Below are 26,597 nucleotides of genomic sequence, written 5' to 3'. Positions count from 1 at the left end.
CGCAGTAATGCCTTAGGACCTGGATACTACATGGCTATAAACAGAGAGCTGAGCCTGGAGAAGATTTAATAGCATAACATTTGCCTTTTTTCCTACACTCAAGGTGATTCGCCTAGTGAATTGGAGAACAGCATAGACCATCTAGCGTAGAAGTTTTCCTAACCTCTTAAAATTATCTGAGAATAAAAAATAGAACCTTCAGTAGTGGTCACAGAACAGCATCTGGCTTTATTCTCTATTAATTGCACTGGTAGCCCCCTGTTAACCCTGGGATCATCTACACAGAGTTATGGAGGTGGCAGGTGTTGAGTAAATCCTGATTATATTGAATCAAGAGTGGGTTGCTTATCCTCTCTTCATCCCACTAAGTGTCTCACTGAGTTTTGATTCTTCAGAAATTACACAGGAAAAGCCATGTTCACAATATATGAAACAAACAGCTATATTGCTAGAGACAATCTGGTTGTTCAGCAAATACATTTCTTCTTTCTGAACTCACTGATAAGCTGTCTCCCCAACTCTGTATGTGGAAAAGTCATATAAACGGGAGATGAATGAGTTTCATGCAAATCACATATTTAAGAAGACTGAGGATCCTAACTTCACGACTGACCTATTAGAGCAGAGCCCCATGAATCCTGAGGAAAGAGTGACCTGGATGTGGGTGGGAGGCAGTAGGAATTGGGAGATGAAGTTTCTATGGCATGTATTCCTTACTCTAGTGTGGAAAATTGTGCTTTAATAACTCAGAAACCTGAGATATTGACTTGGAAGTTAGGCTAAAAATAACAGAGTCTGATATCAGAGCATGGAGCCACAGCACCTTCACCATGGTCAGTGTTAGAGGGAAATCTAAAACCAACTTGGCCTATCCCACAAGAGGAAGTGATTCTGACAATGTTTATAGCTAATGCTAAATGTGTACAACTTTTCACTAACGCAGAAACTCACAACTGGTTGAAGTGCAGAGAATAAGTGTCAGTGGAATGATCAGCTGCAAATTGGGACATAACAACACACACACAGCCCCAAATCAAGGACCATCAGAGACAAAGGCGCAGGAAGATTATAGTAGCCAGAGGTCAAGGAAGATCGGAACAAAACAATAGGGATTTTGCCTTCATGAATTCACAGCAGCTACAATTGCCTGCACAGGATCATACTAGTCAACATTCTAGCACAGAAGTGAAAGAGACCCGCGAGCCCCGAGTCCTCACTGAGACACTATTGACAGTAGACCGATTCCAGAAGAGGTATAATCATTTGTTCAAGGGTATGGATTCTGGTAGATCAAGCACACTCTTGTCTATTGCTTCACACCTACAAATATATAAACAGCAGAAATTGGACTCTGTGAGTTATTAAAAATAAAATCATGACACAAAATTGGGCAGGTAAGATGTGTGGTAGAACTCAGAGGAGCTAGAGGGACAAGTAGTGCTGACTGTGATCAGAATACACTGTTAGAAATTCACAAAGAGCTAATAAAAATATTTTTTCAAAGTTGTCCACCTATTATCACAAAGTGATAAATTCAAGAGAATATTTATCATTATATGGAAAAATTAAAATTAAAAATTAAAAGGTAATTGGAAGATCCCAGTAATTGGGGTCTTGAATCATCACAAATAGAAAGAACCACCAGGAGAAGTGGTGCCAGGAGCAACACTGAAAAAGAAATCAAAGAAATACCTCAAGAAAATAGAACCTACAAGAACCTGCCTACTGCCAGTAAGGAAAGTATGCTGTCATGTTCAGAGAATGTCAGATGGTGTAGACCAGTGACATTTGTGTTCTTTATTTCTTGCCTTTTTATTTTTCCAAAGATGAGTTTTTATTAGCACGAGCATATTCTTTTCCCATAATTGTATATTAATGCATGAGAGATAAGTTTGGACACATATTCAGATGTAGAGAGAAAAGTCTATGCAGAGGACTGCCCAGGGACTAGAATCGTGTGTCTAGGAGCTGAGTAACACCCAGACTTGCTTCTGACCCTCAGAATCTACAAGTGACAACCAAGCTTTCCATCTAGATTTCAGAGCAAATGTGTTCCTGCTAACACTCTGGCTTCAGATTTCCGGTCCCTCAAACAGAAAGAGAATGTATTTCTGTTGTCTTAAAATGCCCAGTCTGTGGCACTTTCTTGTGGCTGACCTAGAAATCAAAAATAGTCAACCAATGGGGTGTTTGTGTTAGGTAATCCAAACCTTTAGAAAAAAGTGTGATGTAGGTTAGAAATAATGAGATTGGTAAAAAGAATGGTTGCCAGAGGTTTGGCTAAGACATTTCTATGCCCCTCTGCAAAACTGAGCATATACCTAGACTGTGCCTCTCAGTGCCCTCTCCCTGATTTTATATGAGCACTACCTAAAAAAAATGGGAAGAAACTGTGAAGGACATGCAAAAAGTGCCATGATCTACTCGCTCTTGCCCTCAGCCTTATAGCAGATGCTATGACGGGGGCAGGATCAGACTTAAAATGGGAGATACATTCAGCCCATATCCTGGAACAATTACAAACAACACAGCCTCACTTTGTCCTTCTTATCATGCTGACCTAAGACACAGGCAGGGAAAAGCTTGACATATTTTTTTAATTCTTTATTAATTACACTTTATTCACTGTATCCCCCCTATGGTTACCTTCCTCCTCCCATCCCAATCCCTCCCTTCCTCCCCCCTCTGCACACATGCCCCTCCCCAAGTCCACTGATAGGGGAGATCTTCTTTTCCTTCCTTCTGATCTTAGTCAATTAGGTCTCATCAGGAGTGGCTGTATCTCCATCCATGATCTCAAGCTGAGCTATAGAGCAACAATACTAAAAACTGCATGGTACTGGCATAGAAACAGACTGGTGGATCAATGGAATCAAATAGAAGACCCTGAAATAAATCCACACACTTGTGGACACCTGATTTTTGACAAAGATGCCAAAACCATTCAATGGAAAAAAGAGCATCTTCAACAAATGATGCTGGTCTAACTGGATGTCTACATGTAGAAAAATGCAAATAGATCCATACTTATCACCCTGCACAAAACTAAAGTCCAAGTGGATCAAAGACCTCAATAAAAAACCAGACAAACTAAACCGCTTAAAAGAAAAAGTGGGGAAGAGCCTTGACCTCATTGACATAGGAGACAACTTCCTGAACAGAACAACAACAGCACAGGCTCTAAGAGCAACAATTTATAAATGGGGCCTTATGAAACTGAAAATCTTCTGTAAAGCAAAAAACACTGTTCTCAGAAAAAAACAACAGCCTACAGATTGGGAAAGGATCTTCACCAACCCTATATCTGACAGAGGACTAATTTCCAGTAATAACTAAAGAAGTTAAACAACAACAAATCAAGTAATCCAATTAAAAAATGGAGTACAGAGCTAAACAGAGAATTCTCAATAGAGGAATATCGAATGGCAGAGAAACACTTAAAGAAATGTTCAACATCCTTAGTCATCAGGGAAATGCAAATCAAAACGACCCTGAGATTTCACCTTACACCCATCAGAATGGCTAAGATCAAAAACTCAAGTGAAAATTCATGCAGGAGAGGATGTGGAGAAAGGGGAACCCTCCTCCACTGCTGGTGGGAATGTAAACTTGTGCTACCACTCTTGACTTACTTTTTTTTTATCCAGAGGAAAACAGATTATCTTGGCTCAGAAGAGCCCAGTGTCCCCATCATCCTTGGCTCAACATTCAATAACATGAAGTTGTCATGGAAGGAATGTTTACACTAACAAAATAAGTATATGCTACAAACCAAGTGTTCCTCTCCCTTTTCTAAGAGTAGTTGTTAAATATCAACCACTACCCTACCAGTTAACCTACTGAATAAGACAGGTGTTTGTTGCTCTTCTTAATACCAATAAGCTTAATACTAGCTTACTAGTATTAAGCAGAATGCTTAATAAATACTGGTGATTTCAGGGCTTATAAGATACTGTATTAGTGAACTTTCTCATAGTAGTGATGGCATGTCTGACATAACTTACAGGAGAAATTATATTTAATCTCATTGTTTTAGAGATTTCAGTCTCTTGCTGTTTTGGTCCTGTAGCTTGCTCAGTATCATGGGATGGGAGTATGTGGTATAAGGATCACTCGTCTCATTGCGAATGACGAAACATTCAGCAAAAGAGGCTGTGGGAGGTATTTTGTATTCAAACAGAAATGACGGCTTTGGCACAGGCCGAATGTTCGTATCTCCCTTAGTTTTACATTTTGAAGTTTATGTAACAGTATTGGACCATAAAACCTTCAGACGTCACTAGGGTCAGGAAGACTCACCTGTCACAGGGTATTTTCACCCAGTTGGACATCCTTCTTCTCACCAGTGAATCATCCCAATGGTTTACTTCATGATTAGGTTTATAACCTCAAACTCTCTAAATTTTTATAACATAGAAGTTTTATAACAGTCACCAAATATATTAGTCAGAGTTTGTCATCATACTCAGTGGGTGTCTACTAACCTTTCACTATAAAAAATACTGTTTGCAATGCTTAGAAATCATAGAGAAAAGGTTATTCCCCATCCTCTAATGAGGTTGGTCAAAGAAAACAATGAGATACATATTAAACAGTGGTTATGAAAGAGTAAGTCGGAGTACTTTAAGCACTGTTTCTAACAGGGATCTGGAAACTGGAAAGAAACTGGCTAGATTATCTGAATGGTCATCAGTGGTTAATTTGTAGTATCCTCATATTTAATAATACCATTCACTTATTAAGTGCTTACTGTGTTCCCATGCTATTATTGAACAGCTGTGATTCCAGAGACACATGGACCCTGCTTCCATTGACTGTAAAGTCTGTGGAAGGAAAGGGAAAGCCAATCCCCATAAATAAGCACATAAATGTTGTTTGTAAACAATTTCATGAAGAATAAGGACAGTGTGGGCTGACCCTATAATGACGGAGGAGAGGTATTGACTCAGAGTGCAGTTTGCTTGGTGCACAAACTAAAGAGTGGGAAGGATGAAAGCTAAGACGCAGATGGGTTACCCACAGATGCGGTCTTGTCAGTATTTTGTGTAATGGGGAGTTCCAGGCAGCTTCAGTGAGAGGATGAAAGGCTAACATTTAAATGTGAAAGGACTCTGATGCTGGAGAGAAGCATGACAGAGAGAATATGTAGATAGGAATCTGGTCAGTAGAGTATGGTAGATGCTAAGGTGAGGTGTGGTGGAAATGTCACCCGAGTTACACACTGGAGAAGGGGGAAGCGTCAGGTCTAAGGTGCATTTTTTATTTAATTATTTTTATTTTTATTAATTAGAGTTTATTCACTTTGTATCCTCCCTTTACCTCCCTCCCTCCACCCCCCTCTTCCCCACCCTCTTCCAGTCCACTGAAAAGGGAGGTCCTCTTCCCCTTCCCTCTGACACTAGTCTTTCAGGTCTCATCAGGAGTGGCTACATTGTCTTCTTCTGTGGCCTGGTAAGGCTGCTGCCCCCTGGGAGGGTGCTGATCAAAGAGCAGGCCAATCAGTTCATGTCAGAGACAGTCCCTGTCCCCATTACTATAGAGGCCACTTGGATACTCAACTGCCATAGGCTACCTCTGTACAGGGCTTCCAGGCCATCTCCATGAGTGATCCTTGGCTGGAGTATCAGTTTCAGAAAAGACTCCTGTGCCCAGACTTTTAGGATCTGTCGCTGTCCTTGTGGAGCTCCTGTCCTCTCCAGATCTTACTATCTCCACTTCTTTCTAAGATTCCCTGTACTCTGTCCAAAGTTTGATCTCAACATCTGCCTCGATACCCTGCAGGGTAGAGCCTTTCAGAGCCCCTCTGTGGTAGGCTCCTGTCCTGTTCCCTGTTTTCTCCCTCCTCCGGTGTCTATTCTCTTTGCCTTTCTGAATGGGGATTGAGCATCTTAGCCAGAGTCCTCCTTCCTGATTAGCTTCATTAGGTGTACAGATTTTAGTCTGTTTATCCTATATTATATGTCTAGTATCCACTTATGAGTGAGTATATACCCTGTGTGTCTTTCTGCTTCTGGGATACCTCACTCAGGATGATCTTTTTCAGTTCCCACCATTTACCTGCAAATTTCATGATTTCCTTGTTTTTTTATCGATGAGTAATATCCCATTTTGTAGATGTACCATAATTTCTGTATTCATTCCTCAACTAAGGAGCATCTGGGCTGTTTCCAGCTTCTGGCTGTTAAAATAAAGCTGCTACAAACATGGATGAGCAGATGTCCTTGCTGTATACTTGAGCATATTTTGGATATATGCCTAACAGTGGTATAGCTGGATCTTGAGGAAGAGCTATTCCTAATTGTCTGAGAAAGTGCTAGATTGATTTTGAAAGTGGTTATATAAGTTTACATTCCCACCAGCAGTGGAGGAGGGTTCCCCTTTCTCCACATCCTCTCCAGCATGTGTTGTCACTTGAGTTTTTGATCTTAGCCATTCTGATGGGTGTAAGGTGAAATCTCAGGGTCGTTTTGATTTGCATTTCCCTGATGACTAAGGATGTTGAACATTTCTTTAAGTGTTTCTCTGACATTTGATATTTCTCTATCGAGAATTCTCTGTTTAGCTCTGTACCCCATTTTTTAATTGGATTACTTGATTTGTTGCTGTTTAACTTCTTGAGTTCTTTATATATACTGGATATTAGTCCTCTGTCAGATAGAGGGTTGTTGAAGATTCTTTCCCAGTCTATAGGCTGTCGTTTTTTTTTTCTGAGGACAGTGTCCTTTGCTTTACAGAAACTTTTCATTTTCATGAGGTCCCATTTGTTGCTCTTAGAGCCTGTGCTGTTGGTGTTCTGTTCAGGAAGTTGTCTCCTGTGACAATGAGTTCAAGGCTCTTCCCCACTGATGATTATGGCAGTTTTTTCTCTCTGCTGAAGAGTGATGTTGGGATTATACAGCTGTGCTGTGCCAGTCACCTCTCATTCTCAGCAAAAGCTTACAACATGAGTGAACAACATTAAAGCTACCAAATTACAGAAACTGTTTCATATCCCACACAAGCTATATCCATTAATTCCTGTACAAAGACCCAAAACATAACATCCCAATGTCAGAATTAAGAGAACATATACAGTAAATCTTTTTTTGTTCAAGGTTTGAAAGCTACAATATGATGGGAGAATGAACTAGGATTCAATCAGGCTTGCTTAATCCTCAGCCCCCTCATACTGTACTGTCTCCATCTTTATTTTGGTTTTCCAGCAAGTTTAGGACTGGGGGCACACACATCAGATGGTGCAATAGAATTTTCCTAGAGATTTCTGTATCAAACAGCAGTAAGAGGAGAGGAGTATTGTTAATATGAACTTACAAACACAGCTCTTAAAATGTGTCATTGGAGTTTTGATTTATTTTTCAACAAATGTCAATGTATACATGTAAACATTTGATGAATGCTGAATTTTCCTTAAATTTTATTATTTGGAAAAACAATTGAAGAATACTAATATAAATGGCAGCTATTTGGATTGGTTAACAAATAAGATATTTCACTCAAAATATGCAGTACATCACATACACCCTAAGTTGAAACTGCAGCTATTTGGGCAGTCTGCTGTGGCAAGTCCAGCCTCATTAGCAGATGTCCAGGTACCCAGCAGTCTCTTGCCCTGAGGTAATGAGCTGTGCTCCATCTAGATGTGGAGACAAGCATATCTACAACTGTAGAACTTGAGATTACCCAGTACAGTCACAATTCCCATTTATCAGCTAGGATGCTTTGCTTTGCCTCAAAGAGTCAGGTTGTCACATACAGATACATCTGCTGAGTTATGAATTTACAATCCAAGATTCTCCAGACTTTGCAGGTCATTTTTTTTTTCTTTTTCTTCTCCCAGGTTCTGCACATCCCTTCTGTATGTTCACACATAAAGTGTTTGAATGTACTTGCGATTTGGCAAAATACACTATCCTGGGTTACAATCAGTAGAATTAGCCTGAGGTAGGATGCCAGATTTTTTTTTTTTTTTGCATACTCACACAGGGCTAGAAAAACTGATATTCACATGTTTTTCTAAATGTGTTACCTAGTTCTCTCATTTAATTATCCCAGCTACTCAAGGCTTATATTATTCATAACTTTATTTCATGAAGTAGGAAACTGAGGAGTGGATAAGTGAGGTTTCCTAAACTGGGACGTAGCATCCATATCAGGGTCAAGGTGTTTAGAATCTAGTACTTGAGCTTGGAGAAAGGTAAAGGTTCTCATATCCCAGAGCTGAAACTAATCCGCCTGCTCCGTGTGCACATTGTAATCATACAAATGCCTGAGAAAAACATCTAAGGAAAGAATTAACAAAAGAAAAGATTATTTTGGATTATGATTTTAGAGGTTCCATCCATCAGAGTAGAAAGAACAAAAAACAGGGGTGATTGGAAAGAGAGGGAAGAAAAGAAGAGGAAAATAAAATTCTCAGTCTACCTGGCTTTCTCTTTTTTCTACTTTTCTCCCAGGTGTCACCCCAGATTGTGGAATAGTGGACTGTGGAATCCACCTACATTCTGGTGGATCTTCTCTTTTGGTTAATTGTCTCTGCAAATTCCCTAATGGAGGCACATATTTAAATATGCCTCACTAACTTCCTAAGCACTTATCATTCCAATGAAGTTTTCTGTAAAGACACATGTTCTTCTTTTTTTAATTAAATTTTTATTTACTACATGTTCTTTTTGAGCTCTGGGGTCAGGGGAGAAAGAGGAGCCCATATTTCTAAATAGCAACATAGCCCAACACCCGCTCCTCCTTGTTATGTGCCTCTCCGCAGTGTTTGAGATGAGGAGAGTGGTTCCTGAATGCACTTGTGGGAGTGATAGAGTTGGAGAGATACATCATTAGGAACAGCCAAGAAGGTCTATGAATGTACCACTGGGGATGACCAAGGAGGTCCTTTTTACCCTGTTGCCTTGCAAATGCTGTAATCCCATCTTCCCACCTCCCTTCTCTCTGGTGTTACGCCTTTTCCAGAGCATACAAGTTTCTGTACCTCTACAAATCTGAATTCGATCTCTGAAGTTCTTTCAGTAACACATAGACGTCCACATGGAAGCAGATTTTATTGGTGTTCTTTTTGTGGACGGATACTTTTTCTGCCTCAGACTGTAAGAACAGCAGTAGTAACTATTTCCCACTCTTACTTATAAGGACAGACTCTTGTCAGCAAGAATCCTATACTCATTAAATCTCATGGGTTCTACCATTCATAGGCACAGAAAAAAAAAAAAACCACAGGACTGTTCTGAGGGAATGGCATTGTCTGAAAAAGATTTGGAAAATTTATTAGAAGCCAGTATGATATTAATAATAAATTGAAGAATGTGAGATATGAAGAGAAGAAGGAATGTGGGAAAGGAATACTTAACTTATTAAGAGATCTTTCTAGATCTCCAGTCACACTATTAAAACAGCATGTCATTCTTTCCAGACACAGACATCCTCGCTCTTTCTGATGTTGGAGGAGAAAATTAGGCAGTTACACGGTACCACAAATTTCATTATTTATTTTAAACCCAGGAGCCTTTGAAGAACTCACAGGTTAAAAGAGGGGTTTCATGTGCAGTTGCTCACAAAATACCTCTGATGAGCCCTTCCAAATGCAAGATGTTTTCTGAAACATCTTTCAAACCGAGACATGTCCCAGTTTCCCAAATTACCCAGGAATGGTTCTTTTGTTGGCTTTTTCTTGATCATGTACATTAAAGGCATGAAGATAAAGCATGCTCTCAAGCATTGCATAGTGTATAATTATATTTTTAAGGCGCTTCAGTTACATTATTTTAGCATCTGTGTAATTAAACTGAAGTGCGATTCTCAATTAGCAGGTTTTCCTTTCGTCTCGTGGATGTAATATCCTCGTGGACAGGAAAGTGCCTCCCTCTTTGAGTAGCTATATTTATGCCCATTAAGCCTGCAGAACTGTGGTGTGGTCTGTAATGAAGAAGTTCATCCATGAGACGGTTAGCCAGAGTAAGCATGTGGATGCCCATCAACTCCTGTGGAGTGCTACAAAGTAATAATGCTTTCTGGGGAGAGACTGACGGCACAAGGCAATGGCAGGAAATGAGAGATGAGGTTTTCTTTGGAGTTCCTCCAGGTTTTGATACTCTTCTGCTCTTCTGACCTGCCTGTCTCCCCTACTGACTTCGCCCCATCTGTAGACCAAGGGCTGGCCAGCCGGCAGCAATGTCCCCCAGGAGCATGCCTGATGGTTGAACACCTGTGGCGAGCTGAGCTTCCTGAGTTTTTGACACATGTAGCTGAAGTTTCCTTTCAACTATGCAGAAAAAGGAAGTCTGATTTTGATGCCTACCGAACAATCCAACGTATGATTGTGGGAAGCACAGCATTGCAATTTGATAAGCCTGCGTTTGCCTAGCCTGATACCTGTGGATATTATCAGGAAAATTTTGAGTTTAGAATACAGTTCATCAGTTAATGGTACTAAAGCAGCTGAGAAAATAGAAATGTGATTTGTGGGTAATACTACAGCATAGAGTTCATTGCTTCAATTTCATCCATCACTACTAGGGTCAGTGTGCCTGGAAGCAGTGTGAGATCAAAGACTATCTCACATACCTAGCTTGTATTCTTTCTTGTTTGGCTTAAAGGAAAATAGTACTGATATTCTTGCCCTTTAAATTAGTTAGTGTCGATATTGAACTTGAGTTGGAAAAGGCAAGTCCAGTCTCAAAATGGAGGGCCATGATCCAAAGGAACCAGAACAGGCTGAGGAAGTTGTTTATTGGTGGTCTGAATTTGAAACCACAGATTATAGCTTAAAAGAACATTTGAGAAATGGAGCACACTTACAGAATGTATAGTAATGAAAGACACCCCCCCCAAAAAAAAAAATGAAAAAAACATAAAACAGTTCCAGGGGCTTTGGTTTTGTGACCTACTCTTGTGTTGAAGAGGTGGTTATTGCAATGTGTGCTTGGCCTCCCAAGGTGGATGGGCGTGTGGAGGAACCAAAGAGAGCCATTTCTAGAGAGGATTCCGTATTCTGTAAAGCTTGGTTCCCATTTAACAGGAAAGAAAATTTTTGTTGGCGGTAGTAAAGAAGATACAGAAGAATATAATCTGAGAGACTACTTTGAAAAGTGTGGCAAGGTTGGAACCATAGAAGCTATGGAAGGCAGGCAGAGTGGAAAAAAGAGAGGATTTGTGCCAGCTGATAAAATTGTTGCTCAGGAATTTCACACTATTGATGGGCAAAATGGTGAAGTGAAAAAGACACTTTTTTAAAAAAGCACTTTTTTTTTTTTTTTTTTTTTGCAGTCTGCTGGATCACAGAGAGGTCGGAGAGGTGGATCTGGAAACTTTATGGATCATGGTGGAAACTTTGGAGATGGTGAAAACTTTGGTGAAAGAAGAAGCTATGTTGGTGGAGGTGATGTCAGCAGACGTAGTTACGGAGGTGGTAATGGTGGCAACTATGGTGGTGGCCCTGGTTACAGTAGTAGAGGAGGCAATAGTGCTGGATCAGGACATGGAAATCAAGGTTGTGGATATGGTGGAGGAAGAGGAGGATATGATGGTTACAACGAAGGAGGAAATTTTGGTGGAGGTAACTATGGTGACTGTGGGATGTGTAGTGACACTGGAAACTATAGTGGACAACAGCAATCAGATTATGGACTCATATAGTCAGACAGCTTTGGCAGAAGAAGGTCTGGCAGTCCCCACGATGGGGGCTATGGATCTTGTGGTGGAAGTGGTGGATGTGGTAGCAGAACATTTAAAAGAAAGAAAGAAAGAAAGAAAGAAAGAAAGAAAGAAAGAAAGAAAGAAAGAAAGAAAGAAAGAGAAAGAAGGAAGGAAGGAAGGAAAGAAAGAAAGAAAGAAAGAAAGAAAGAAAGAAAGAAAGAGAAAGAAGGAAGGAAGGAAAGAAAGAAAGAAAGAAAGAAAGAAAGAAAGAAAGAAAGAAAGAAAGAAAGAAAGAAAGAAAGAAATGGAAAAAAAAGAAAAAAAGAAAGGGCTACAGTTCTTAGCAGGCGAGAGAGAGAGCAAGGAGTTGTTATGAAAGCTGCAGATTACTTTGAGACACTCACCCCAAATCAGTTAGAGGAACTGTAAAAGCCAGTCACAGGAGGAATGATGATCCATAGTCAGAAAAGTTACTGCAGCTTCAACAGGAAACCCTTCTTGTTCAGGACTGTCATAGCCATAGTTTGCAAAAAGTACAGCTATTGATTAATGCAATGTAGTGTCAATTAGATGTACATTCCTGAGGTCTATTATCTGTTGTAGCTTTTTCTTTTTCTTTTCATTACATCAGTCATATTTCTCTATAAATTGTGGTAGGAATAAGTGTGTAAATAGGTGCCAGGAATAAAACAATAAGGAATTTTTAACTTCTTAATATTTATGTCATTCAGTTTTTCTATATTTTAGTACAGAAACTTAAGATGTTTTCTGGTGAGTTAATAAGTAAAGAAGATAATTGTTAATTACTTTTGTAGGAATTTTGCTGAAGTTAACTGCAAAGAAATACCTACTGACTTGCAATTTAAGGGGAATCTATTTTCCCCCTTTCCAAAACCATGATGAATGAGCACAGACATGAAGAAAATAGATATTCATATGTTTGCACTATGTGTTTTAGATAACTAGGATTTGGGTAATAAAAATAGCATATTTGTGAATTTAATAGCATTAAGATTACCTTCAAATGAAAAAGATCTCAAAGTTAAAAAAAATAGTTAGTGTTGTATGAATTATGTAATAGACAGCAGGGATAAATTATTTTCTGTTCCATTCCAACTTGATTTCAGGACTGAGGTTTATTGTCCTTAAAATCTATAAGGAGTACTTTGAAGTGGCTTTTAATAAAATCCCCTATTTTGCATGCAATGATAATCTCTGCAAATAATATGTTGGAAAGAAAAACTATGATGGAAAGTCATTGAGAAATTTGAAAGCTTGCATTCATTTTTACATAATAAACACATAGAGCAGATAAATTCAGTGTGTTTAATTTTTTTAAATATTTCAGTTTTATTTCAGTGTATGTACAAAAGATTGAACCCAGAGCCACACTTGGGATATAAATGTTTTACCACTAAGTTTCAGGATTAGCCATTCACATGTTTACTTGTATTTAAACCGTCTTTTTCTTTTTTTAAACCATCCTTTTAAAATCTGAAAATCATCTGACTCTTTCAGAAAATATAGTTTATTGTCAACTAACTAAGCTGGAACATTCTACAATCTTGCTTTGGTTTCTCTACTGCATTCTCTGGTTTGTTTCATGTCTCTGAGTTTGTTGATAAAGCTCAATATTTGTAAAAGCTTAAGTAACTACATTCAGTTATTAACACTTGTATAGCAATTGTTGATATCTGAGAGAGAGTGAGAAGAAAGAAAGAAAAAGAAAGAAAGAAAGAAAGAAAGAAAGAAAGAAAGAAAGAAAGAAAGAAAGAAAGAAAGAAAGAAAGAAAGAAAAACTGTATGAAGGGTGAGGGGAAAATATGAAGGGGAATGTGTTCTTGGCTTTATGAGTTCTAAGGAAGAATTAGAGTCAGTGCCAGGTACATCTACCTAGCAGACAACTCAGTGCTTCCATCTTCTCCTCTTCCTGTTCAAAGCCCATCTGTAAGGATTCCAGGGTAAATAAAAGGCAGAAATCCTGGTGAAATATTTCCCATTGCTTCTCAACTCCATTCACATAACCTGATTTTCTGACACCATGACCTTTTGTGTTCCTGATCACTTATTCAGAAAACAATGATTGAACATTGATCATATTCTAGATGTTGTGTAGAACTTGAAGGCAATGTCAAATGAAGACAAGATCATTCTTCATCAATTAAGAGAGAAAATAATTAAAATTCATAATTCAGCCATAGCCCAGGCCTCCCAGTGGCCCTCTATTTTGTAGAAAGTGAAATCTCTTTGCAATAACATACTGTTTCCTGCCTACCAGCCTATTTCAGAAAATCTAATTTTCTTTTCCTTTAAAGTAGCTATTTCTCAAAATAATCATCAAAGACTGAGCAAAGTCTCTCTTAAGAAAAGCATCAGCGTGTTGACTCACATGCTCAGAGTAGAAGGACACTCAGCACACCCCCAGGGTGACAGGAGACCTAAAGGGACCATGACAATTACTCAAGCATGCTGACTTTGTTTATTAATACATATTGCATCTGTTTATTAAAAAGAGATTTGTGAAGTCCCATTTTGTCTAAGTAGACTCTGTGGTCCCATAAAGATGACTTCATTGCTATTGCCGAAAAAGGCTCACACTAGACAACCCCAGGTAGATGAGCCAGGCCTGCTTAGTGATAAGCCAGTGTTTCTTTCATGAAGCCAACTTGGCTTGAACATTCATACCATTACTCATTCTGTTTGCTACATGTATTGCTTGGTATTGTAGTACCAAAGACCAGTTAAGTTCTAAAGAAAATGGGTTCTATTTAGCTCACAGGTATGGCTTCATGTTGCAAGGCTGCATCTGGTTATGGTAGTCTTTCAGGAATAGTTATGGGGTCAGAGAGAGGACATTTGATGCTTGAGTGCATCACCTCTTTGTGTCTCTGTCTTATCTCTCTCTGCCTTTCTCCCTGTCTTTCTCTGCCTCTCTCTGTCTCTGTCTGTCTCTCTCACTCTTCCCTCTCTCCCTCCCTCCTACTTCCCCTTGTAAAGCCATCAAGAGTCAATTGTGGGAACTCAACACTAATTTGGACATCTAATCCTAATTGTTTCCTAAACACCCTGCCTCTGAACACCATGCATGGATTAAATCACTACCCTCTCAATACTTAGTAACAAGATTGAATACCAACACATAAATCTTAGGGTCAATCAAGTCATATCCCACCCATGATATCAACATTGTGAGTTTGAAAGGACTTAGACCCTTTAGTAGATAAATTAGACTCGTCGTATTAACAGGTGAAATAGACAGAGGAAGACATTCAGGAGAGTAAATAGAGACATCTCTGCAAAGTGCATGTGTCTCAAGTTCATTCCACACAGATGATCACTGACACAAACAGGTATTCCCTGTTACATACTTTGTATACTTCTAAACCTATGGTGTGGCATGCATGTTCTCACACTATAATAATAATAATTATTATTATTTATAAATTTAAAAATTAACTTTTATGGCAGATGAAGGCCATTACAAAAATCTACAACATACCAAAATGAAAAGAAATGATCATGCAGCGTCTACTGCCATCTGACGTATCTGTAAACAACAAAACCCCTATACATAGGGCTCAGGAAACATCCTGAGCAAAGTGGTAGAAAGACTCTAAGAGCCAGAGAACTTAGGACATGTAGTGTGAAACAGTGTCTTCAAGATATGACATTGAAGCTGTACCCCTGAAATACCAAAAATATGATCACTTAAGACATAAACAATGACCACACCAGCTGACATGCCAATGTGGATAGAGGAACTCCCATAAAGCTCTAGTGTAGATGAAGAGCTATAGGCAATCAATGGCTACAGAGAGAATCGGTCTGTTCCAGGGTGAATCCCCTGATACATTATCCATCCCAAGTACTTAGTCCTAAACAGGTGTACATATGAGCTGTACTAAATGGACTCAGCAAGCAGTTTTTATAGATCTATACCCGTATACATATGTAACAAAACTGATTTTAAAAATAAGTCATGAGTTTGAAAGAAAGTTGGAGGGACACTAGAGAAGTTGTATAGAGGAGAGGGAGAGATGGAAATGAAGCAAGTATAGTACTCATGTATAAAATTTACTGAAAAACAAAATTGGAAAAAAAGAAGAAAATGTGCATCTGTTTTGAGAACAGTTTCCCTGGGGAGGTGTAAATACATATATAATCACTCCTTAAGGGACTCTACAACAGACCAAGATATGATTGCATATCCAGCTCAGGGAACTACTAATTTGTTTGCTGCATTCATTTTGTCACTTTAGGTGAGAGGTTACTTGCATGACTGTGGATGACCCCAAAGCAGCTTCTCCACGAGAAAATGTCACCCAGCACAGATGATGACTTCTTAGCTGTAAAGACTGAATACCCTTTGGGTAGCTTTCCATAGTTCACACACTCCAGCTTCTTCCAAGAGCAGGAGGCCATATGCAATCTGAGCAGGATTACATATAGTTGGTGAGAAGGTACCAAAGGGCATAGATGGAATCATCAGGTTCTATCCTAATGATTCTTCCATCCTCTGTCTTCTACGAGGTAGTATCAGCAATCAACAGCTGCTTTGATGAAGATGAGGACAGTCATGCTCAAAAGTTGTTGCTTTCCAGCCGCATCACTGCAGGGCCAAAGAGATCAGGGTTAGTGCTCAATGAGAAGAGTAGCAGATCATGTGAGTCATACCCACAGGGACCCTCACACCAGATGGCCTTAGGAAGTGAGAAGAGGATTTCTACTGGAACTCGAGAAATTAAATCAATTTGAGGGAGAAATTGTAGTAATTGATTCACAGTATCTGGCCAGCTATTATAAGATTACCACATTAAAAGTAGTTTGCATTTCTAGGCTACATGTCGCCAGGATTTTCAAAAGTAGCTAAGAAACTTCTTGAGACCTTCCCAATGCCATTTGGACACCAAAGCCCTCATTACCACATTCTAGAGGAAGCTAGGCAAAGTCTCAGGAAATAAAGAAAGCCCCTGCATTGCAGCACTCTCAGGAAGAATCACACAGTGAATAGAGAAAGGATGACATCATTCCCAACCTCCCTGCTGTCAACACTGAAGGGCTTGCCAGTGTCTCATGAGCTAGAAAAAGGATGAAAAATAACAAGTATAGTGTGTGTCTCTCACCCCCATTGTTTTTTCTCTTCCCTCCTATCTTTTTCTTTTCCATCCTATCTTCTTAGGTGTGTGCATGTATCTTCCCTCCTTTTTTTCTCAGTGCCAGCATTTTTATAATCTCCAAAGAGAGTTTATTTCTCTGTAAGAGTGGTGTCAAAATTACTGTTAATTTTCTACAAGGAAACTATTTTTTGAAATACATCGTATACCAGTTTCCTTCCTTTCTCGTTCCTTTTGAAATGCTGACAGTGCGTTGGCTGTGAACACATAAGTATAGTTGCTTTTGAATGCTGCAAGGTAAATGCAGAAAATGACAGCTTAAATGGAATCATTAAGGTAGATGTAGGTAATATCGGAATGCCACCAGCTTTCTGTGCAGAGCTCAGCCTTGATTTCTGCTTCTGCTGCCTTGCACCTTCTCAGAAAATATGACAGCCTATCATTTCTTACTTTCCCCCATTTCTAGCATGAACTCAGGGGCCTCGTTTCTATCTGAAGTTACAACCTGTGGATAGGTGGGAGAGGGGAGAAATGTACACAGCTGTCCCCTAAACGGCTATTTCCTGGCAGTGAGGCAGTGAGCTCTGTCAGCTCTCTCAAAGACATTAAGCACAAGAAAGTCACAATAAAATTGCCACCTGTCCGTGTTCTTGACAAATCACAAAGAGCGAGTCTCAGAGTGGTGCTAGGGACTATGCAGAAGTCCACATCTTCTAGTCTTAAAAGTGGTCAAACTTGCATGCAAAAGAGATAGAGCAATGTTTTGCATTTCTTTTTGTTATGCTTTCAACATAGGTTTTGTTGTATTTTACCACTGACCTTATAAAGAAGGTGGCTGCTTTTATCTACCATAAAAATACAAACATGAAAGTGTGCAAAGATAATATTTTTAATGCATTAAACAGTTTTGTTGGCATGCAGAAAGTAGGATTGGTTAGTGTTATTGTTTTATTTGAAGATCTATATAACATTACATTCCAGATACTTTCAAAACTCTTTGCGGTATTACCTCACTTAATCTCTGTAATAACTCACTATTTTATGCCCCATTTTATAAAAGAGAGAAGCGATCTTCAGTGTCATGAAGAGGGATGTGTGAGGAATAGGGCTATACTGTCTGTCTCTAGAGTTCACTCTTGCAACAGCTTCACATCCACATCTGCCTTTCCAACCCAGGAAGATGCAGTATAAAAGAAATAAGCAAATCTCATGTTTTTCTTTTCTTCTCTTCTCTTCTCTCTCTGTCTCTGTCTCTATCTCTCTGTCTCTGTCTCTGTCTCTGTCTCTCTCTGTGCATGTGTGTTTGGGGGGTATATGGATATGTATGTATGTGCCTATAGAGTTGCACTCACCTGTGCATGCATATGGGAAGGGTAGAAACGTCTCCCTTGATTAGTCTCCATTTTGATTCCAGAGAATGTGGCCTCTCACTGAATCTAGAGCTCAGGAATTCACTAGACTGGGCAGTGAGCCTCCAGGTTCCTGTTATCTCCTTCCCTGGAATCACCTTGGTTGTAGAAGCTGACAGGACTATCTGTTCATATAAGTACTAGGGATCAAATTCAAGTCCTCATGTTTGCAGAGGAATCACATCACTTAACCCAGCCCCCAACCTCATACTCTTCAATTGTGATCTTTTTGACTCATTCATTCAACAGACCGTTATGGCGTAATTATGACTGAGAGAAGACTGAATTCCCCATTTAGGGTATCTAAAGAAATGTAAACAAAAACAATGCAGCCTCTGAATCATCCTTATTTATGGATTCTGTATTTGTGAATTCACCTGCTGCTAAAACATATTTGCAGCCCCAGAGCTAGAACTTGGGAGCTTGTGCTTAGCATTTAGATTCAAAGCAACTGACTTCAAGCACACTGGTACTCTGCTATCTTGTTTCAGCATGTCCGAAGAGGTGACAGAAAAGAGGAAGAAGATGACAACAGTGACTCAAAGCATACCATCGAGCACAATAACTTGAATATTTCAAACAATAAATATATACGCACACACACACACACACACACACACACATGAGAGAGAGAAAGAGAGAGAGAGAGAGACAGAGAACACAGCCATAAAGAGAGACAGAGACAGCTGATCTGTGAGTGCAGGCATGATGAACAGAATAGGCCACCTGACAAGTTGAGCTAATTCTTCATTAGTTGGCTCCTAAAAATATTTCTTTTGAAGATTATTGGTAACTGCATAAAATAAAATATGGGCACAAGGTTCTAGTCCTAGCACAGCCATCGTAACAGAAAATGAGGTGACTCAATGATAAACCAGTGTCATCCCAAACCACAAGTCAGACTCATATACTCTTTACATTACACCCCACACACTTTCGCTGACAGCACCCAAGGCCCCCTGTCCACATCCACAGTGTTCACATTAGCCTCTCTGTTCTCTCTCTCTCTTTTTTTAATATTAGGTACAGTTTATTAACTTTGTATTCCAGTTGTAGCCCACTTCCTCATTTCTCCCAATCCCACCCTCCCTCCCTCATCTCCTCCCTGCCCCTTTCCAAGTCCACGGATAGGGGAGGTCCTCCTCCCCTTCCATCTATCCCTAGCTTATCAGGTTTCTTCAGGACTGGCTGCAGTGTCCACCTCTGCGGCCTAGCTAGGCTGCACCTCCCTCGGGGGAGGGGGAAGGTCCAAGAGCCAGCCGTTAAGAGAGGAGAGAACCCGGAACACTCAGAATAGTAGCTGGCTCCAGCCCCTCTCAGGCTCTCTTTATATACTTCCCCGTGTCGTATCTATTTTCATATAAACAACACAGCAATCTAACACCTGCATTGCTGAACTATACCACTATGGTCTAATTTCTTAGAAACAGCATGAATAAAATCTTTTCACTCTTGTTTATTAGAATTTATTGGTGACAATCCTTTCCAAAGTAGCAGAAGGTGTAATTAATTCTGGTGCAACCCTAAGTTGGATATAGAAACTCAGCAGCATTTGCCTTTGACTTCCAATGATCCATCCCTTGAGGACTTGGAGGGGCGGCAGCAGGAGGAGGGCACAGCTCTCATGCTCATCGTTCTGTGAAGCTGCCCTGCTACCCCACACAGATGACGCTATGTACACACACTGTCAGCTCCATAATACAATTGCACTTTTCTTTATTCTCTGCAGATCTTTGGATGCAATGCTCCATGGGGAGATGAAAACTAAAACATTTTGGAATAAATGTTACTAAAATGAATATTCAGAAATTGCCCTAACTGGCCATGAAGGCAATTGTTCTTACTAAATCCAATTTTCTTTGTACAGGACATTTGGTAAATTAAGGTAGAGGTTATTTCACAGTAGTACGAAATAAAAATTAAAACATTGTTTTAGTAGTTCGCTGAAGCAGTTGCTTCTACATGCACGGCTGCTATCACTAGAACCACTGGCCTCATTGTGCCAAAGGTCCAGTAGCTGACCCTTTCTAAGCTCATCATACCAATGTGGTTGGTGGAGAAAACAAAGAGGGAAGTTGTTATTTTGGTTTTGTGATAAATGCAGGAAAATAAATGAATTCGGAAGTAAGATAAAAACATAACATTTTTGATGCCAGTGTGCAGTTTATACATTAGGAAGTTCTGTTGGCTATACATTTTGAAAATTTAAGGTCAGAGAGAAAGCGTTGGTGGTATTCAGCTAAGTCCTGCTTTGTTTGTTTTGTTTTTAAGAGAGTAAGCATAGCTCACAAGAGATGGAAGCATCTTTGAATGGCAATTCTTTCAGAATTATCTCAATTTCAAAGGAAAGCAAGAGAAACAATCAAATGAAAAGTATAGCAATAATGATGTCTCCGATAGGGGCACATTACAAAGATAGAATGATAGGCGCATTTTAGCTCTTCAAAAGCAAGCTAGCAGAGATGAAAATGGGCTGCCTCCAACAGCACAGGAGGATGGGCATTTATGTAGTATGTGTTATCCAAAGCTTTCTTTTAAGTTGAAGATTCTACAGTGTGAAATTATATGAAAATATATTTTTATTCAATGTTTTTTAAAGCATTTTAGATAGTAAGTGAAGCTAAACAGTGCAAACCTACATGTCGGGGTCCTGCTTCATAACTTAAGAAGCACTTGGGCATGCCGCATAAGTGCTGCATTAGCCCTGAGAGACCATGATGTTGAGGTAGAGCAGACTGCAGCCAACAGGATAATCCTGTCAAGTGACTATGTACTGCAGAGCAAGCAAGACTTCAGCCAGAACCCTCTTGCCTCCAATTCCAAAATTAAGCACTCATCAATCAGTACTACGTGCCCAGACACCTACCTGGAAAAGTCCATACTCAAGGAACAAGGTCCAATGGTTCAAAGACAGTTTTCAAAAATTTTAATTCCCTATATTTATTTATTTATTTCCTTTGGGTGTGAGTTGTGTGCGTACTTGCATGCCAGCCACTGTTTACATGCGAGGGTCAAATGAAAAAAAATTACAGTGTTTGTCTCAACATGTGGGCCTTAGAGACTGAACTCCAGAAGTCAGTCTTAGCAGAAATCTTCCTTGACTGCTCAGCCATCTCAACAGCCCCTGTGGTGCTTTGAATGAGAATGCCACCCATAGGCTCATATGGTTGCATGCTTAGTCAGCAGTTGATGTACTGTTTGGAAAGATTAGCGTCTTAGGGTTTCTATTGCTGTTATGAGACACCATGACCACGGAAACTCTTATAAAAGAAAGCATGTAATTGGGGCTGCGTTACAGGTCAGAGGTTTAGTCCATTATCAGTGCATGAAGCATGGGGGCACTCAAGCAGACCCAGTGCTGGAAAGGCAACTGAGAGGTCTACATCTCAGCAGGCAGCAAGGAAGAAGGAGACACTGGATCTGGCTTGAGAATCTGAAATTTCAAAGTCCACCTCCAGTGACACACTTTCTTCAACAAGCTCATACCCTGAAATAATCCCTGTGAGCCTGCGGAAGCCATCTTTATTCAAACTACCACATTTTACTCTCTGGCCCCAGTAAGCTTTTAGCCATATCATAATGTCTTCAGTCTAATTTCAAAAGCCCCCATAATCTATCAGTCTCAACTCTATTTAAAAGTTCAAAGTCTCTTTGGAGACCCACAACAATCTTTTATATGTATACCTTGTAAAATCAAAATAAAAAAGCAGATCACATGCTTCCAACATACAGTGGTATAGACTATACATTACCATTCAAAAATCAAGGAAAGAGAATATAGTGGGGAAATACTGGATCAAAGCAAGACTGAAAAAAAGCTGGACAAACTCCAGACTCTGCACTTCTACATCTGATGTCAAATCTCTCCAGATCCCAACTTCTTTCAGCTTTATTGACTACAACACACTTCTGTGTCTTGGGCTTTCTCTACTCCATGTTAGCAGCTTTCCTTGGCAGATATCCCACACCTCTGGTATCTCCAGCATCTTGGGGATCTCCAAGAAAATCTAGTATTCACCTTCCCAGTTTCACACAATGGCCTCTCTAGGCCTCCATGCAAAGGCACCCGTGTCACTTGTCTGACTTCAGCAGCTTTCCTTAGGTGTGGAGGGAGAATCCATAACCCCTTTCTTCTGGCCTTGACTCTAAAGCCAGAACCACATGGCCAAAGCTGCCAAGTTCTGCTGCTTGCTGGGGCTGGAACATGCTACCACCCCCTCCCCATTCTCTTACATCTTCACCAGCTTTCTGTTTTTTATGGATGGTTTCTTTCACTGCCTAAGCTTGCCTGTCTTAGAACTCACTCTGTACTCCAGGCTGAGCTCAGACTCAGAGATCAGCCTGCCTCTGCCTCAGGAATACTGGGATTAAAGATGTGCACCACAATGCCTGGATCTAAAATGTTCTTTAATTCCTTTTCACCAGTTTGAAGCTTAGCTGGGTGGAGTCTTGCTCTGAGTCTTGCCACTTCCTTTATTCCATTTGGCATCAGAACTTTCTTTAGTCTGTTTGCATTTCCTGGTGCCCCTTTTCTTCTCAAGCAGTGTGTTTTGTATTTTCCCTGGCTCTGCTTGCCCCTTTTCATTATAGATCTGTGTTTAAGTGTGTTCACTAATAACCAAGCAGCACAGTCAATACTAGGCTGTCTGCAGATCTTTTCTGTTAATTCTATTAATCCAAAACTCTTCAAAATCTAGTCTCAGGCAGATTGGGGAGAAGGGGTGGAAAGGTAGAAACCAGTCACATTCTTGGTCAATATATCCCAAGAGTGATGTCAAGGTCACATACTAATACTGTTCTCCTCTGAAAATTTTTGAGCTGGCCCCCACAGTTCAAATCACCCTCAGCACTACTGTCCTCTGCGATCCATCCTAGGGATGGCCCAGGAAGCACTGTTTAAAATGTCTAATCAGTTTTCTAGTCTACAGTTCCAAAATGTTCCATATACCTCCAAAAAGCCTATCACAGCAATACCCGAGTCCCTGGTCCCAATTTCTATCTTAGTTAGGTTTTCTATTGCTGTGATGAAACACCATGAGCACATGCAAACTCTTATAAAAGAAAACATGTAATTAGGGCTAGCCTACAGTTCAGAAGTTTCGTCCTTATCATAATGGCAGAAAACATGGCGACACTGCAGGTAGACATGTTGCTTGAGAGGAAGTTGATAGCTCTTTATTTTGGCAGGCAGTAAGAAGAGAGAGACATTGGGTGGAGCTCAAGCATTTGAAACTTCAAAGTCCCCCACCCCCAGGGATACACTTTTTCCAACAAGGCCTTACCTCCTCCGACAAGACCACACCTTCTAGTAAAAACCATACCATGATGAGCCTGTGGAGGCCATTTTTATTCAAACTACCAGTGAGAATGTTTAGTCTAGTTAGGGGAGATATATCAATGGGAGTTGGCTTAGAGGATTCAAAAGCCCAGTCCAAGGCCAGTGTCTCTTTCACTGCCTGCTCCCTATGGATCGGGACATAAAACTCTCGGCTACTGCTCCAGGCCCAGGCTTGCCTGCTTCCTGCCATGATGATTACTGACCAACCCCCTAAAACTGTGAGCAAGGCCCCAATTAAATGATTCCTTTATAAGAGTTCCTTGGTCATGGTCTCTTTATAGCAACAGGACACTAACTAAGGCAGCCTCTATGAGACTATTCAATGAACAATCACTGTGACTGAAGTATAAAAACTGCCAGATTCAATTACTTCTAAATTCACTTTTGAAGGCCTGGATAATTTTTAACAGAATAAATTTATAATGTACATTTACCACATAAAAGGTGTTTCCCCATCCTTATTTTAACATAATCATTCATTATATTATCAATTTTTATATATAATTTGGGTTCTATTAAACATAAACATTTATAACTTAATATTAAAATATAGTGATTTTCAAAGTGCATAATTACTTAAAATTAAATGCATTTTGATAAAGAAGAACTTGCTTTCACACAAAGTCACAAAGATAAAATAATTATATATTTTGTACAGTTACACAATGGAATACTAAGCAATTAAAAACAAGGAAATCATGAAATCTGCAGCCAAATGGATGATACTAGAAAAGATCATCTTGAGTGAAGTAACCCAGAAGCAGAAAAACACACATAGTATATACTCACTTATAAGTGAATATTAGCCATATAATATAGGATAAACATACTAAAACCTATAGTCCTAAAGAAACTAAACAACAAGGAGGACCCTAGGAAAAAAGGCATAATTCTCATGCAGAAGGGCAAATAGGATAGACATCAAAAGTAGGAGAAGAAAAGGAACAGGACAGGAGCCTTCCACAGGAGACCTCTGAAGGACTCTACCCATCAGGGTATTGAAGCAGATGCTCAGACTCATAGCCAAACTTTGGGCAGAGTGAAGGAAATTTCATGGAAGAATCAGGAGACAGAAAGACCTGGAGGGGACAGAAGCTCCACAAAGAGACCAATAGAGCCAAAATATCTGGGCCCAAGGGGGCCTGCAGAGACTGGTGATTCAACCAAGGACCATGCATGGAGAAGACTCAAACCTCCAGCTCAGATGTAGCCCATGCGCAGCTCAGTCGCCATGTAGGTTCCATAGTAAAGAAAGCAGGGGCTGTCTTTGACATGGACTCAGTGGCTGGCACTTTGATCACCTTCCCCTTGTGAAGTGGCCTAACTAGGCCACAGAGAAAGAGGATCCAAGCAATCCTGATGATACCTTATAGGCTAAGGTCAGATAGTAGGGGAGGAGGACCTCCACAATCTGTGGACTAGGGGAGAGACATAGGGGAGGACGGGGAAGGCAGGGTGGAGCTGGGAGGGCATGACGGAGAGGGTTACAGCCAGGATACAAGGTGAATAAATTGTAATAAATAGTAATAAAGAAAAATTTTAAAAACAAGCAAAAAATTATATATTTTAAATTTAATATGAAATATAAATTATAAGCTTTGAAACTATCTAATTTATAAGCTGACCTATATAATAATCTAAAATTTTAATAAGATGTTACTAAAAATTTCTTAAAAAATAAAATCATCAGGGTGATAGCACATGCCTTTAATCCCAGCACTTGGGAGGCAGAGACAGGTGGAGGTATGTCCATGAGTTTTTAGGCCAGCCTAGTTTACATAGTGAGTTCCAGAGCAGTCAGGCTGACATAGAGAGACTTTGCTTCAAATAACAAACGAAGTTAAAAATTGTTCAAGTTTCAATATCCACCTAATTGTTAATATGACAAACCAGGATCACCCTTTATGGATGTTTTATCCAGCAAAAGCTATATGTACTAGTTTACATTAACATACACATATGTGTATGAATATACATTTGACTTCCTGTAAATTATGCATGCTTCCTTGGCAGCTCTAACTGTTTGTGAGACCCCCCTATAATAACCAAATAGAGACTGAAGTGCCAGACAAAATGGACCCCATTCCTACCACAGAAACTGGTCACATTCCTGGCTTCTGAGGGGAAGGTGTTTTCTTGTTAAGGTTTCACACCTTAAGTGTGTTTCGCTGCTCTCAGCCCCTCTCCAAGCTTCAAACACTCTTTGCTTTTTGCTTCAAAGTGTTCAGCTTGCAAGATTCCATAACACTCAAATGTAGAATTTCCTATTCTGAAGACTCAGAGTAAAAGATATAGAGATGATTTTTCTTGGACCTGAAGAGTATTAGTCATGAGATATGTTTAGTCATGGAGCCAGTTAGTTGAAGCAATAAATCCTATAATCCCAGAAACACACATGCTTTGTGGTATTAGGATGTAACACATAAATTTGTGGTATCCAGGCAAACATTCTGCCACCGGTCTTTTCAAGCAGGTTCTCACTATACAGTGTAGAACCGTATACAGTGTATACAGTGATCATGGACTATAGAGCCTAGGCTGACCTCACACTCAAGATCCTTCCCCTTCTACCTGTAGAGTGCCAGAATCATGAGCTAATATACCCTTCCACTCTGATGAGCTTTTCTTGTTCTTTATTAATATTGCTTATGTAATGGTGGTGGAAGGGAACCAAAAGTTTCAATCACGGTGCTCGGGTGTGTTAACTCTACCTGTTAAGTTCTCTGTGGTAGCTTGAATTAGATGGTTCCCCATAGTCTCAGGCATGTGAGCACTTGGCCCCCAAATGGCGACAGTTTTGTTCAGTTTAGGAGGTGTGGGCTTGCTAGAGGAAGAAAGGGATTTTTGAGTTTAAAGATTGACACCATATCTACTCCTTTTTCTCTGCTTCCTGCTTACAATTCAAACTGTAAGCTCTCTGCTTCCTGCTGCAGCCCCCGTGCCTGCTACCTACTTTGCCAGTTCCACCAGCACAAACACTAACCCTCTGGAATGATAAACCAAAATGAAGTTTTTCTTTTCCCATAAGTTGCTTGGCCATGATGTTTTATCACAGCAATAGAAAAGTAGTTGACATGCTACTTTAAAATGTTA

The 26,597-nt window shown here is 39.9% G+C and overlaps 1 pseudogene; it reads left to right on the top strand.

The window, feature by feature from the left end:
• The first annotated feature begins 10,688 nt into the window (after positions 1–10,688).
• On the top strand, positions 10,689–11,730 carry LOC110546917 (heterogeneous nuclear ribonucleoprotein A3-like; annotated as a pseudogene).
• The last annotated feature ends 14,867 nt before the right edge of the window (positions 11,731–26,597 follow it).

The sequence above is a fragment of the Meriones unguiculatus genome, chromosome 2 (genome assembly GCF_030254825.1).
Source record: "Meriones unguiculatus strain TT.TT164.6M chromosome 2, Bangor_MerUng_6.1, whole genome shotgun sequence".
In the NCBI taxonomy this organism is placed as follows: Eukaryota; Metazoa; Chordata; class Mammalia; order Rodentia; family Muridae; genus Meriones; species Meriones unguiculatus.
This window is presented reverse-complemented; position numbering and strand designations above follow the sequence as displayed.